Raw genomic sequence first — 12,898 nt, 5'->3', positions numbered from 1 at the left:
ATTTATTATTAAATTTGCACTCCGTGTATTTGCTTCCCGACTCCACGTTACGCCCAGACTATTTGTATTATTCCCCCCAACCCCTCTTTTACGCTGCTGCTACTCTGTTTATTACCGACACCCCCTGTATATATATAGCCTCGCTACTGTTTTTTTACTGCTGCTCTTTAATTATTTGCAATGGTGTAAAGTACTTAAGTAAAAATACTTTAAAGTTGTACTTAAGTAGTTTTGGGTGGTATCTGTACTTTACTATTTAGATTTGACAACTTTTACTTTTACTTCACTACATTCCAAAATAAAATAATTTACTTTTTACTCCTTACATTTTCCCTGACACCCAAAATTACTTGTTACATTTTGAATGCTCAGCAGGATAGGAAAATGGTCCAATTCATGCACTTCACAAGATAACATCCCTGGTCATCCCTACTGCCTCTGATCTGGCGGACTCACAAAACACAAATGCTTCGTTTGTAAATGATGTCTCAGTGCTGGAGTGTGCCCCTGGCTATCCGTAAGTAAATAAAAAACAAGAAAATGGTGCTCTCTGGTTTGCTTAATATAAGGAATTTGAAATGATTAATAATTTTACTTTTGATATTTAAGTACATTTAAAACCAAATACTTTTAGACTTTTACTCAAATAGTATTTTACTGGGCGACTTTCACTTTTACCTGAGTAATTTTCTTTTAAGGTATCTTTACTTTTACTCAAGTTTGACAATTGTGTACTTTTTCCACCATTGATTATTTGTTATTTTTCTGTTATTTTTATTTTTTACTTAACGTTTTTTTTTACTTAACACTTATTTTTCTTAACCACATTGTTGGTTAAGGGCTTATAAGTAAGCATTTCACTGTAAGGTCTACATCTGTTGTATTTGGCGCATGTGACAAATCAAATTTGATTTGATTTTGAATTATATCAAATAAAATGTTATTGGTCACATACACGTGATTAGCAGATGTTATTGCGGGTGTAGCGAAATGCTTGTACTTATAGCTCCGACAGTGCAGTAATATCTAACAAATTATGGAAAGGTCTGCTCAATCCAAGGGTACAACCAATTGATTACAGCATTGCCCCAAAAATGGAGGAAGCAGGTGGCAGCGGGAGGAGGTAAGGAACTGGTCTGTCTGCCCCATATAAATGATCAAAACTGGTGGAGAAATAAAAATAGCATAAATAGGAAAGTATATCAGTTTTATTTGAGGGCCAGGATGTTGACAACTGTGCCATACAGATTACAAAATAGTTGGGAAGAGATTTTTGATGTACCGATTCCATGGTACAAGGTGTATGAGTTGATATAAAACAACGCAAGGTTCAAGACTTCGCGCTTTTCAGCTAAAATTATTATATAGAATTCTTGCCACCAACAAAATGTTGAATATTTGGGGCATAAAATCATCGAAGCTCTGCAGATTTTGGATACAAAATCAATAGACCATTTATTTTGGTATTGCTCTCAGGTAGCCTGTTTCTGGTCTCAGGTTCAGTAATGGCTGAAAATGCATAGCATTGATCTAAAATTGACCCTAGAAATAGTACTGTTAGGAGATCTGGAAAGACCGGGTCAGTCAATTACTAATACTCTTAGTAAAAGTATTTATCAACTCGCAATCTGTGGATTCTAGTCGATTAGATAGATTGAAATTGTACATTTGTCATCGTGTGTGAAGGTGGCAGGGAAGTCAGGTGCAGGAGAAACCAACTTGGTATAACTGGAGTAGTTTAATAAAGAAATAAAAGCAAACTCCAAAACCAACATAGATAAATAAAATGGGTAAAATAAACCCGTCGCACACGAATACAAAATACACAAGCACATAACAAACACACAATCTCTGACAAGGACATGAGGGTAAACAGAGGGTTAAATACACAACATGTAATGAATGGGATTGGAACCAGGTGTGTAGGAAGACAAGACAAAACCAATGGAAAATGAAAAATGGATCAATGATGGCTAGAAGACCGGTGACGTCGAACGCCGAGCACCACCCGAACAAGGAGAGGCATCGACTTCGGCAGAAGTCGTGACAATGTTAAACATCACAGCATAGTTGAAAGATATGTGTTGCTTAGAAACCCGAAGTGGGTGGCCAGCAGAGATAGATGGAATGGGCTAAGGGAAGCTGAGGGTTGGTATGTGGAATTGGAGACAAGTGGGAGTGGAGTTGCTGTGTGAGAGATAGAATGATGGTCAGTAGAGTTCTTAAAAATAAAACATAATAAAAAGTACATTTGAATGACACTAAGTGGCAGTGTTTGTACAGCTAATTCCGGTTTGCCTGAGGCTGATGCCGTGCAGGTGTTTGTACACATGCATATACACACACTCTCATTCAAATAAACACATACAAGAACACACACATACATGTGTAATAGTGCCAGACATGCACACAAACATTTACAGTTGGCATTGTTGTTATGATTTTAGTTGTCCTTGATGTCCTTTGTTTTACATTTATTTATTTATTTTTTGCATTGTTGTTTGCTGTTTTCTTCTGTCTTCCTTTTTTCTCTTTAGTTCATTCTCTTAGTTGTTGGTGCATTGGGGGGTTCTTGGGGGTGGGGAATGGAATTAATTGTATATTTTTTATTTTATTTATCTTCCTGGGGGGGGGACTGTGGGAGGGGTCTCGAATGGTTGAGGGACAGCTATTGGGGAACTGTGGGGGGATCTTGGAGGGTTCGGGTTCACGTTTTTTGGCCTGGTGGTAGATCGGTCAACATGCCATTGACCCTGGATGCTTCTGTGTGTCACTCTGAACGGGAGTCTGTTGGATGACTGGTATGATGTAGTTATTGACCCTGGATGCTTCTGTGTGTCGCTCTGAATGGGAGTCTGTTGGATGACTGGTATGATGTAGTTATTGACCCTGGATGCTTCTGTGTGTCGCTCTGAATGGGAGTCTGTTGGATGACTGGTATGATGTAGTTATTGACCCTGGATGCATCTGTGTGTCACTCTGAATGGGAGTCTGTTGGATGACTGGTATGATGTAGTTATTGACCCTGGATGCTTCTGTGTGTCACTCTGAATGGGAGTCTGTTGGATGACTGGTATGATGTAGTTATTGACCCTGGATGCTTCTGTGTGTCGCTCTGAATGGGAGTCTGTTGGATGACTGGTATGATGTAGTTATTGACCCTGGATGCTTCTGTGTGTCGCTCTGAATGGGAGTCTATTGGATGACTGGTATGATGTAGTTATTGACCCTGGATGCTTCTGTGTGTCGCTCTAAATGGGAGTCTGTTGGATGACTGGTATGATGTAGTTATTGAGCGGCTTCACTGCAAGTACATTGTATGTTTTCAATATTCAATAAATTAAAAAAATTAAAAATAAATCTAACAAATTACACAACATATACCCAATACACAAATCTAAGAAGGAATGAAATAAGACTATATACATATGGACGAGCGAAGTTAGAGTGGAATGGACTAAGATACAGTAGAATAGTATAGAATACAGTATATACATATGAGATGAGTAATGCAAGATATGTAAACATTATTAAAGTGACTAGTGTTCAGTGGCCAGTGATTTCTAGTCTATGCCTATAGGCAGCAGCCTCTGATGTGCTATTGATGGCTGTTTAACAGTCTGATGGCCTTGAGATAGAAGCTTTTTTTCAGTCTCTCGGTCCCAGCTTTGATGCACATGTACTGACCTCGCCTTCTGGATTATAGCGAGGTGAACAGGCAGTGGCTCGGATGGTTAATGTCCTTGATGATCTTTTTGGCCTTCCTGTGACATCGGGTGCTGTAGGTGTCCTGGAGGGCGGGTAGTTTGACCCCGGTAATGCGTTGGGCAGACCGCACCACCCCTTAGAGAGCCTTTCGGTTGTGGATGGTGCAGTTGCCGTACCAGGCGGTGATACAGCCTGACAGGATGCTTTCAATTGTGCATCTGTAAAAGTTTGAGGGTTTTAGGTGACAAGTCAAATTTCTTTAGCCTCCTGAGGTTCTGTTGCGCCTTCTTCACAACACTGTGTGTGGGTTGTCCATTTCAGTTTGTCCGTGATGTAAACGCTGAGGTACTTGAAGCTTTCCACCTTCTCCACTGCGGTCCCATCGATGTAGATAGGGGGTGCACCCTCTGCTGTTTCCTGAAGTCCACGATCATCTCCTTTGTTTTGTTTACGTTGAGTGAGAGGTTGTTTTCCAGGCACCACACTCCCCTCCTCCCTGTAGCCCTCACCTCCTCCCTGAAGGCTGTCTAGTCATCGTTGGTAATCAAGCCTACTACTGTTGTGTCGTCTGCAAACTTGATGATTGAGTTGGAGTCTTGCTTGGCCACGCAGTCATGGGTTAACAGGGAGTACAGGAGGGACACATGAAAGGAAGAACCTGCTACATTAACAGTACATAACCAGTGCCAAATAATAGAATGTAATCTGACATTAATAGGATTAACCAGCTAAACTCAGGTTAACATGTCATCATGTTACACACAGCATTCAAAGGAGGACTGAGGACAAAGCAACACCATGCATTCACCAAACCTTTAACTGAGAAAAACATGTTTTATTGTAATTTTAGTAATCTTCATGTTGACAAATACTGTATTCATAGCATATGACGATTTCTGATGCATTTCTGAGTTTTCAGCACATGCTCAATAATTTGAGATTTCGGAGGTCCAGATTGGATACATGTAGAAACTGTCTCAATACAGAGAATATCCTAGCGCCGTATATGAAATTAAGGACGTGTGTCTGGAGCATGTCTACTCCTTATATCTAATAAAATGTCAGATATCCAGAAATGTATTGTAACGGCCGTCGTAGTGAATGGACCAAGGCGCAGCGGGTTGAGTGCTCATCTTTAACTTTTATTGAACACTAAACAAAAACAAGAAACCGAACGACAGCTAGACAGTTTTGCAGGCTACACACACACAGCAATGCAAAATCAACTTCCCACAAAAGACAGGTAGAAAAAGGGCTACCTAAGTATGACTCCCAATCAGCGACAACGGTGTACAGCTGTCCCTGATTGAGAGCCATACCAGGCCAACACAAAGAAATACACAACATAGAATGGAACATAGAAATAGAAAATACAACAAAACCCCGAAACACACAAAACAAACACACCCCTGCCACGTCCTGACCAAACTACAATATCAAAATGACCCCTTTACTGGTCAGGACATGACATGTATAGTTAAAGATAACCCCTGATATTGACCCTTTTTGCCCAGTGATTATTGAGCTATAAGAAACCTTCCTTAGACCTTTAGTTAAGAAACACATAAATGAGCATACAAGTATGTGTAAGGATATTTAAGAAGTCATGCATGACTTTTGGGAGCACGGTGCCATAACTTTAGCTCCCTGGTGCAGCAGAGTTCTTAAATATCCTTACACATACTCGTATGCTCATTTATGTGTTTCTTAACATATGGTCTAAAGAAGGTTTCTTGTGGCAGATGTCTCTTGTGGGGGTCTCGACCACGCTCTGGCTGTTCTCCAGACAGCAGAAATACTGGAATGTGTCCCATTCACTGTTGGTGGCCACGTCACCTCCCTCAGAACCAGTGAAGATCTACAGGTTCTTACAGTGGGGCCTCAGCACAATCTATCGAGAGGACAGAAAGATACAGAAGATGGAATTCGATTTAGTATGGAGTCAAAAGGCTGAGTCCCAACTTAAAATCCTTGTAGCTCAAATATTTATGCAAGTGTCCAAAGCATGATTTACGCAAAAGTCCCAGTTGTGTCTAGGTGTTTAACAGTGTGTGCGGGAACTAACCGAGTTGATGAGTGTGTATGGGGACTGGACATCACAGAGTGGAGAGTAGAGGGGCAAGCTCAGACCAACAGTGTAGCCCATCCCTGTCTCAAAACACTGTTCTGGGTGGATGGAGGGAGGGAGGGAGGGAGGGAGGGAGGGAGGGAGAGCGAGCGAGCGAGAGAGATCACAAAACAAAACACTGCAATAAATAAGACACAAGAAAAGTGTGTGCAAACAAAGCACAGGCATGTTTACCAGTGGCGGTCAGTGATGTTTAAGATGAGGGAGGATTTTTTATTTTTTATTTTATGAGCTTGGCCTTATTTTTATTACAGCATATTGGATGACTGTCATTCATATTCTATTCACCCAGGTCAATGTAACATTGATAGGTTTAGGCTACTACATGATACAAACATTTTCCCTACACCCATCATGAGGTTGCTACAACCTAGCCTATGAATGAAAGTTTACAAAGTAGGTGCACAGGTCGAGAGACAATTTTTTATATTCAAGGTGACAGACAGTGACACATCCAACATTGCTTTGCACACTCTTGCCTGCATCTAGCTGATCTAGGGTGTAATCATTAGTCCAACAGTTGCAAACGAGAGTTTCTATTGTAAAAATTCAGGTATGTTTATCCTCGTTTCATTCCATTTGCTTCCGTTGTAAGAAACTGTTTTTTTCAACAGAATCGCCGGAATGAATGAACATCACACGTAAACACAGTTCACTTTCATAGCAGCCACATACAAACAGCATGAACATTTTGCTTGTTATATAATGCCTTCTCAAATCTACCTTCAGCTCCCTGCTCTCCTCCTCTCACCTTTTCCCTTCACTTGTGGACTTCAGCACAACATGTCAGCTGTCTGTGACCAGGCGAAAAACCTTTCCAAGTCAAACCTTCATGTCATAACTGCTAACCGCTACACACAGCCTGCATTGCTGTCACCATATTAGCTTAAGACGTTAGTAACTTCATAGTCAACATAGCTAGTAGAACTAATGCATAAGTAAACCAGCTACAATCATGCAGTGCAGTGTACAGTCACAAGCAGTTTAGCAGTTACACCGGCAGGCCCTGATGGCAATAAATTAATAAAACCAAAAGCATACTTGACTTGACTTGACTTGGAAGAGTTCCAGTTTTGGATAGCCATAGCCAGCTAGCTAACATAGCATCCCTCTCTGTTTGAGCCAGGTGTTTGTGTAGGCTAAACTAGCATGCTGCATTCACTAGCTAAGTGAAAGTAAAGGAAATACAACTATCTCTTGCTTCTCCTTCATTTTTTTAGAAATACATTTGTTAAAAACTGTTCAATTGTTGTCTTTCTCTCTCTTTGAGTCAACTACTCACCACATTTTATGCACCGCAGTGCTAGCTAGCTGTAGCTTATGCTTTCAGTACTAGATTAATTCTCTGATGCTTTGATTGGGTGGACAAAATGTCAGTTCATGCTGCAAGAGTTCTGATCAGTTGGAGGACATTGAGTTTTCATAATTACTGTGTAAGTCAATGAAAAGGGGTGAGAACCATAAGAATCCTAGGTTTTGAATTGAAGTCAATGTACTCAGAGGAGGACGGAAACTATCTGTGCCCCGGATACACCACGGTGCTACCCTACAGAATGCTGTTGAGGCTACTGTAGACTTTCATTGCAAAACAGTGTGTTTTAATCAATTATAATGTGACGTGAATATATTTAGTATAGTTTTATCCTTAAAGGATAACTTTTTAACTGTTTCACCATTTCAATTTTTATGAAATTCATGGTCCTCCCCTTACTCTGCTGAGGAGCCTCTACTGGTGTATACAAACTCAAAGTAGACTCATATGTGACTCGTTTCAGGAAAGTAGGTTTATATTACGATATGTGATCAAAATGCATTTTTTGACAGAAATGCCTTCTGGAACATCTGAACTTTCATGTGCCTTGAAAAACAAATGTGTATGCCATCTGTAAATCTGAATAAAATTGTTATATTACGAGCCTAGTTGGTTTAGCCATGGAAAAAGTCAGCAACCTTCCCGCTAGCCATGATTGGCTGCGATAATGGATGGGCTGCACTTGCCGACAGCGGAGTTCGGATTGGTCTGCCATTTAGCTAGCTTAATATGAGCTGCTTAGTATGTGAGCTGCTTAGTATGTGTAGGTAATGCTTTCTAAAGTTGCTTTTAAAAAAGATATCACGAAGAACTGCACAAGTGTTGCTAAGGCTCTCCACTTTCTGGAGAACCGAGTTTTGAAATCAGTGGAAGCAGAGTATAATAGCTAAGGAGATGGAGAAAATTCAGCCGTTTGATTGCAAATGCGGAGGGAGTCGAAAAGAGAACACAGAAGGCTGTTGTATAAAACATCTGTCTGGACTACATCTTCAAACTAAGGGCAACCATGGCAACTGTGACAGAGAAGGGGAAGTGTTCATCCATGTATACGGGTAAGAGAGTCTAACTACCGTAATTTCCGGACTATTAAGCGCACCTGAATATAAGCTGCACCCACTGAATAAAAAAAAAAAGATTATTTTGAACATAAATAAGCCGCACATGTCTATAAGCCGCAGGTGCCTACCGGTACATTGAAACAAATGAACTTTACACAGGCTTTAACGAAACACGGTTTGTAACAAAAATAAATAGGCTTTAACGAAACACGGCTTGTAACAAAAATAAATAGGCTTTAACGAAACACGGCTTGTAACAAAAAATTTAAAATTAGCAGTAAGCTTTAGTTGTCTTTTTGCACTGAGTCAATTCCTCACGCTGCTGTTTCCAACGTCTTATCATCGACTCATTAAGACCAAGCTCCCGTGCAGCAGCTCTATTTCTTTTTCCAACAGCCAGATCAATCGCCTTCAACTTGAAAGCTGCATCATATGCATTTCTCCGTGTCTTTGCCATGATGAGGGTGACAAAATGACTACCGTAATCAGAATGATGGGAAGTTTGAGAGCGCTCGATTTAATCTAAACAGTAAACAAAAAAGTTGTTTGACCTTAACCCGTTCGGCAATTTCATTGGTCTAATGAAAGCTTCATGCCGCCAAAAAACTGAGCACGTCGCAGAATGTATTTTTGGAAGAAAAAAAATTGAAAGTGGGAAAAATCCATATATTAGCCGCGTCATTGTTTAAGCCGCGAGGTTCAAAGCCTGGGAAAAAAGTTGCGGCTTATAGTCCGGAATTTACGGTAGATACATTTTCAGATATTATACGTTTTGTCAGAAAGTTGTTTTCACTGTAAGTTAAAGCGTACTGTTAGCTAGCTATCTAACGTTAGCTCGCTGGCTGGCTAGCTAACATTACGTGTATGATCTGTGTAGTAATGTTATTCGTATCTCAGAACCATTTGCATTGCTAGTTATAGCCTAATGTTGGCTAGCTACTTTAGCTACCTGTAGATTCATGCAGGGTGGTAACGTTATGAGTTGGGATAATGGTTCATTGTTTAGCTAGCTAGCTAGTTACATGTCTAAACAAAAGACTCCACTATGCAAGTAACAATTTCACTCTACCGTTTACACCTTCTAACAAGCTAGAAATGAACCAAAAACATTGTTTAGAAAGTTGCTTTTAGTTGGCTTGTTTGCTAGATTGACAAACACTAAATTCATTTTTAAACGGATGGATTTATTGGTATTAAAATGCACCAGTTATGCTATTTTGGATACCCAGGCTGATGATATCATTCATCCTGTCATTTTAGTGTTTATACTTTTTCATAACGAGAACGTCTGTATACAATTGTCACTGCGACAATTGTATACAGACATGTCGATAGAAGTAGTATGAACTAATCTTTGGTTGTACACTACCATACTCACTGCTTATCACATGGCCTCACATCTGAATCCTTAAAGAGATGGGTGTGTCTAAGGCTTAAGAGTGTGTGAACGATGCTGAATGGGTGTAGACAAAGAAGAGCTCTCCAGTAAGTGTCCCAAAACATTCAAGGCCCATTTCCTCAAAAGTTTATCAACTTTCAAAGCAGAATTACTTTCCCATTTGTATCTTAACTGCAGTGTATGATATACCATTTTCTAGCTCTTGAGTCTCTACTTTTATCCAATGTAAAAAACACATTTTCAAATTTTGCTACATAAGACCGAATCAAGGTGGTTGATCACATATACACAAAACGTATATCCTACACAGCACACACACTTGCATATACAGACTCATTACTCATCCTCTCACACAGAACAAACATACACCAGGAGAGAGACTAAGTGTGTGTTTACTGGGGTGGAAGAATATCATCTGGTTGTCGTCATCAGGAATAGTGTTGACACAACAGGTGTTTGTTTAGATCACACTGGGATGCATCACTGCCATCAACACCTCCTCTCACTGGTCCAGTAACTTTACCAACATAACAGGTACATATACATTGGAGTTTGATAACCTAGCCAGAACTCCACTGAGGAAGGTGGAGGGATACGTACACTGAGTGTAGAAAACATTAAGAACACCTTCTCTTTCCATGACATAGACTGACCAGGTGAATCCAGGTGAAAGTTATGATCCCTTATTGTTGTCACTTGTTAAATCCACTTCAATCAGTGTGGATGAATGGGATGAAACAGGTTAAAGAAGGAGTTTTAAGCCTTGAGACATGGATTGTGTATTTGTGCCATTCAGAGGGTGAATGGGCAAGACAAAAGATTTAAGTGCCTTTGAACGAGGTATGGTAGTAAGTGCCAGGCGCACTGGTTTGTGTCAAGAACTGCGATTGTGTATCAAGAATGATCCACCATGCAATGGACATCCAGCCAGCTTGACACAACTATGGGAAGCATTGGAGTCAACATGGGCTAGCATCTCTGTGGAACATTTTCGACACCTTGTAGAGGTGGCTTTCGAGTCTGTTCTGAGGGAAAAAGGGGGTCCAACTCAATGTTAGTATTAGTGTTAGTGTTCTTAATGTGTTGTGTAAGGCACAAAATAAGTTAGGGAACACCCATGACTCCAAAAGGCTTAGAAGAAAGTTATGTCAAGGTCAAAGGTGACTCACAGGTCAAAACTCGGTGTCCTCAGCCTCGTAGGTGTAGTGGTCCAGGACGATGAAGTAGAAGCCTGACTCCACTTTGTCAGACATATGTTTTCTTCACACACTGACCCGTCTCCTGAGAACAACTGCAGTGTGAGAGAGTAAAAATATGATGTCAGGAAATAGTTTTTAACTTTAGAAAAGTTTTTAACATCTTAGTGTATACAGAAATGCATTGAACTATGGATAATCATTTAACCAAATAATTGATAACATACCATGTGGAGCTGAGCTGTACCAATCCACGCCACTCGTCAGTCATTATGCTCAGTATTGAACAGCCTGCTGTCATTTCATGCCCAATCCTCATCATGGAGAGCTATCCTCCTATAGGTTTTCACTTCATCCCTTACCTAACCTATTTGTACACATTCTGTATAGAGCCATCCTCTATATAGAAGCACCTTTCTAACCAAATAAATAGCAGTTTGTCACAGTCAGTAACAAGTCTTCCTCTCTACGTGACAAATGTCCTAATAACAATGCTTCGAGACAGTGTCAAAGCAATTAGAGGAGCTCTCAGTACCACTAATGATTAAGTTACGAGGGTGTTTGACAAAAGTCATGGTTACCTGCAGGAAGTTCACATAGTGCTTTGAATAGAGGAGGACCAAGGTACTTGGAACAGAGTGGACTCCTGTATCTCCTATCTCTGTCAGCTAAGCAAAGAACAACTTCCCTACCACATAGTGAAAGTCGGCCTGCATGAAGAGAGGGACGGAGAGAGAGAAACGGTTAGAGGTCATTCTCTTCTATTGTAACTGCACAAAAACTGCCAGACTAAAAGTAATCAAATATGTATTTCAAATAGACTGTATCTAAAGGTATGCAGTTAGAGGTTTACAATATTGGCTATTTAGTTCTGAGTTTAATCAGTCTCTTGGCCCCCCTCATCTAATCTCAATCAAGGGCATCTTCCCCAGTGAGGGCCTTCCCTGTCTGTTCTCACTTTGCCTCTCCCTCCTCCTTCATTCCCTCCCAGTCATGCTGGTCTTCCAACTCCTCCTTCTCTACTAACCCTTCCCCACTGGGCACAGACATCAATTCAACGTCTATTCCACGTTGGTTTGATTTGGAAACAATATTGATTCAACCAGTGTGCCCAGTAGGTCGTTAACTTAGCTAGCTAGCTACAATGCTCTTGGTTAAACCAAAGATACGGGTAACTTTTATATGTGGTTAAACGTAGTTAGCTTCCTAGCTAGCTACTAGCTGTCAAATCAATAGCCAGCTCTAATAACAGAATACCAAATAACTACCTACTTCAATTTCAGTTCTGTAATCATAGTTGATTAGTTGGTTGGTTAGGTTCTTATTGAAAAACTATAGAGCTTACCTTTTTATCCTTGGCGATCGTCCCTACTTCACTACCACCGTTAAAATCTGGTTTCCACTAGATAACACATCCACATCCAGTCAAAATTCGTTGTATCATAAAAATGTATGAAAACCTGATTTAAGGTTAGGGTTAGGCATAAGGTCAGCAGTGTGGTTAAGGTTAGGGTGAGGTTTAAAATCTGATTTTAAGAAGATCAATTGTAGAAATAGACAGGGTGTAGACATAATAATAACGACTTTGTGGCTGTGTTAACTAGTGACAACCATATTCATTGCCTCGCATTTTCACCTGTAATAAAATTATAGTTTGTGAGAGTAAGATTTTTTGGTGTTTGAGGAGAAATCTATGTGGAGATGTGGTGTATATGTGAGAACGCAGTAACTTCTGAGTCTTGACATGTAATATCTATAGCTATCTATAGCATATTGGACTGTTAGCTGATCCATCGGCCAGTTTCTTGGACCACTATACCCATTTTGCCAATTGGACTTGGACCCCTCTGCTACTTGGAACCCTACTAATTCCACGACTGGTCTATCGACGTCACCGCACGAGGAGGCAAAAACAGACTTTCCCCCATCGCAACGTCCCTCTAAGGCCCTTATGCTAGCTTGCTAGCCCCGGCCTGCTAACTGCTAGCTTGCTAGCCCCGGCCTGCTAACTGTCTGAATCGTTGTGTCCCCAGCCAGCCCAACCACTCACTGGACCCATACGATCACTTGGCTACGCATGCCTCTCCCTAATATCAA

This window comes from Salmo trutta, chromosome 21 (genome assembly GCF_901001165.1).
Source record: "Salmo trutta chromosome 21, fSalTru1.1, whole genome shotgun sequence".
Lineage (NCBI taxonomy): Eukaryota > Metazoa > Chordata > Actinopteri > Salmoniformes > Salmonidae > Salmo > Salmo trutta.
This window is presented reverse-complemented; position numbering follows the sequence as displayed.